This window comes from Chelonoidis abingdonii, chromosome 22, assembly GCF_003597395.2.
Source record: "Chelonoidis abingdonii isolate Lonesome George chromosome 22, CheloAbing_2.0, whole genome shotgun sequence".
NCBI lineage: Eukaryota > Metazoa > Chordata > Testudines > Testudinidae > Chelonoidis > Chelonoidis abingdonii.
Window position 1 is genome coordinate 28,068,789 of NC_133790.1, and position 3,508 is coordinate 28,072,296.

Sequence of the window (3,508 nt, forward strand, 5' to 3'; positions counted from 1 at the left end):
TGCCTGACCCGGTGCTCTGTGCTGCGCAGTGGTGTGGCTGGCTGCAGCCGGGTGGCGTGGCTGCTTGACCCGGTGCTCTGTGCTGTACGGTGGCATGGCTGGCTCCAGCCGGGCCGTGCGGCTGCCTGACCCCCATGCTCTGTGCTGTGCAGAGGTGTGGCTGGCTCCAGCCGAGCAACGTGGCTCCCTGTCCTGGTGCTCTGGGTGGTGCAGCTGTAGCGCCACCAGCCACCAGTGCTCCAGGCAAGTGGTAAGGGGGCAGGGAACGGGGAGAGGTTGGATAGAGGGCAGGAGAGTTTGGGGTGGTGGACAGCAGTTGGGGGTGTGGATAGGGGTCGGGGTGGTCAGAGGGCGGGGAATGGGGGGGTTGAATGGGGGCAGGGGTCTCGGGGGGCAGTCAGGAAGGAGGCGGGTTTGGATGTGGCAGCAGGGAGCAATCGGGGCAGGGGTTCCGGGTGCCGTCAGGGATCAAGGGGGGGTTGGATGGGGCAGGAGTCCCGGGTGATGGGGCTGCAAGCTCCTGGGGCAGCACAGCTACAGAGCCCGGCCTGACCCGTCTCTGTGCTGTGCGGTGGTGTGGCTGGCTCCAGCCGGGCGGGGCGGCTTCCTTGACGCGGTGCTCTGTGCTGCACGGTGGCATGGCCGGCTCTAGCCGGGCAGGGTGGCTTCCTGACCCGGTGCTCTGTGCTGCGTGGTGTTGTGGCTGGCTCCAGCCGGGTGGCGTGGCTGCCTGACCCGGTCTCTGTGCTGCGCGGTGGCGTGGCCGGCTTCAGCCGGGCGGTGCGGCTGCCTGATGTGGTGCTCTGTGCTGCGCGGTGGTATGGCTGGCTCCAGCCGAGCACTGCGGCTTCCTGTCCTGGTGCTCTGGGTGGCGCAGCTGTAGTGCCACCAGCCACCAGTGCTCCAGGCAGCGTGGTAAGGGGGCAGGGAGCAGGAGGGGGTTGGATAGAGGGCAGGGGAGTTTGGGGTGGTGGTCAGCGGGTGAGGGTGTGGATAGTGATCGGGGTGGTCAGAGGGTGAGGAATGGGGGGTTGAATGGGGGCAGGGGTCCCGGGGGGGCAGTCAGGAAGGAGGGGGTTTGGATGGGGCAGTTGGGGGCAATCAAGGGAAGGGTTTCTGTGGGCCATCAGGGAACAAGGGGAGTTGGATGGGGCAGGAATCCTGGGGAGGGGCGGATTTGGGGGGTCCGGGCCATGCCTCCCTCCCCTGGCCCTAACCAGCCCTCCATACAATTTCCAAAACCTGATGCGGCCCTCAGGCCAAAAAGTTTGCCTACCCCTGTTCTAACCACATCAGGCCAGAGAGGGAACTGATGCCCAGCCCACCTCCGGCAGCTCCAGCGGAGCCCTGTGCAGCCCCTGGCCTCAGAGTCCAGGTCCCTGCTGTCCCCCCACTCTCATGGCTCATTTTTCTCCCCCACCTTATTTCTCCTTTCACCTCTGAGGGGAGTCTGGCTTCCTCCCCAGGACGGCTCCACCTTGTACCAGCGCTGTGAGCAGAGAGGCAGCCATGGCAGTGCTGCAGCCAGCCGGGCAGTGAGTACAGCTTGCAGGGCTCGAGGTGGCTGGTCAGAGCAGGTGCTGGTTCAGCACAGCTGCCAGCGAGAGCCAGCACCAGGGCACAAGCCGCTTTCCCTCCGGGCTTCCTCCCTCTGGACATGCTTGTCTTGTTTCGTCTTAGAGGAAATAGGATCAGACACTGACAAGGCAACAACAAAGGCCCAGCAAACAGACTGTGCCCCAACTGCTTAATGCTGAGTCAGCAAACAGGAGCTTTATCACCATCTCCTCCTGTGCTGGGCTGGACACTCGCCTTATCCACATAGCACAGGCAAGAGGAGGGGAGGGGGCTGCAGGCCCTGAGGGACGAGAGGGCAGCATTGCACCGTCTGTTCCACGGACCCCCGTGCACAGCCCACTCCTGCTCCTAGCGACCAGGCTGCTGCTCACACGGAGACCATTTTAGACAGAAAGGTACCAGTTAGGGTTGCCAGTTTTGGTTGAACATATTCCTGGAGGTTTCATCACATGACATTAAATATTAATCTTTAATTCCTGGAGACTCCAGGCAACCCTAGTACCGGTGAATGTCCTTTCAGTTATCTGAGCTCCCCTGCATTCACAAGGAGCGTGGCCTATTGGTTAAAGCAGTGGACTGGGAGCCAGAGCTGTGATCAAGCCCTGGCTTTGCTGTGTCACCAGGGCCCCCCAGAGGATTCTGGGGGCCTGGGGTCTTCGGTGGCGGGGGCCCCCCGCTTCGGTGGTAAGTTGGCAGTGGGGGGGTCCTTCCGCTCCAGGACCCGCTGCCGAAGTGCCCCGAAGACCCGTGGCAGAGGCCCGCAGCCGCCGAATTACCACCTAAGCAGCTGCACTTCAGCGGCGGATCCCGCTTCTGCGGTAATTTGGCGGCTGGGGGCCCCCGCCAAAGGTCTTCGGGGCACTTCTGCGGCGGGTCCCGGAATGGAAGGACCCCCCACCGGCAAAGACTGGGAGCGGAAGAAGCTCTGGGGGCCCAGGCCCTGCGACAGTTTTCAGGGGCCCTCGGAGCGAGTGAAGGACCCTGCTCCAGGGGCCCCGAAAAACTCTCCTGGGGCCCCTGTGGGGCCTGGGGCAAATTGCCCCTCTTCCCCCCCCCCCCCCCCCCCCGGGCGGCCCTGTGTGTCACTGGTCCACTCCGCTGTGGGTGACACTCTCTGTGGGCCAGTGCTCACTGGCAGATGAGGTGGTGGTTTGTAAGCCGCTCTGAGATCCTAGAATGGAAGTCGCTCTAGAGTTCTGATTCTATATGATTATTTTCAAACCTACTGGGCTCGTTTCCAGAGGAGCCCTGGACTGGCTCTGAATCATGCTCCTGGCTGCACATAGAAATGTGTTGTGTGTCCAATGGAAAACTGCAAAAGCAGAGAGATTCTGGGAGCCCCAGTGACATCTAGTGGCTAGTTATGTTAATCACATATGTGTATGAGGTCATGTCTACACTGCAGTCTATGTTGGCAAAACTTACCTTGCTCAGGGGTGTGAATATTCCACCCCTCTGAGCAACATAAGTTACACCAGCACATGTGCACAGTGCTATGTGGACAGGAGAGCTTCTCCCACCGACATAGCTTATGCTGCTCACGGAGGTGGTTTACTATGCCAATGGAAGAGCTCTCGCCCATCACCAGACGCACTACAGTGCCTCAGCTGTACTGGTACAGATGTGCCGCTGCAGCACTGGACGTATCGACATGGCCTTAGAAGGACCCTTCTCTTAGGCAGAACCGATGAAGCAATAGCAGAAATTACCTGCAAGTATCTGTTTGAAAGCACATTTTGATTAGACTGTGGTTGTGATAGAAATAGTTTGCAGTATTTTTAACTACTAGCTATTTTTAACTACTAGCTCCTCCCCCCTCCGAATTTTTGTATGGAGTTGTGAAGTTTTTACACTTAGTTTATTTTAAAAAAAAAAATCCAAAGTCTGCCAATTTTAAATATATTTTTTGCCTGGAATGTCCAAGTTTGGT

The 3,508-nt window shown here is 59.5% G+C and overlaps 1 protein-coding gene across 3 annotated transcripts in view; it reads right to left on the reverse strand.

The window, feature by feature from the left end:
• Nucleotides 1-1,743, reverse strand: part of PRODH (proline dehydrogenase 1) — a 52,912-nt gene extending 51,169 nt beyond the window's left edge. For 2 of the 3 annotated variants that reach the window (XM_032768290.2, XM_032768292.2), the window contains exon 1: nt 1,421-1,743. The gene's annotated coding sequence lies outside the window, so the exon portion shown is untranslated. The remainder of the gene's footprint in view (nt 1-1,420) is intronic. The other variant, XM_032768291.2, reaches the window with a different exon arrangement.
• Nucleotides 1,744-3,508: the final 1,765 nt, after the last annotated feature.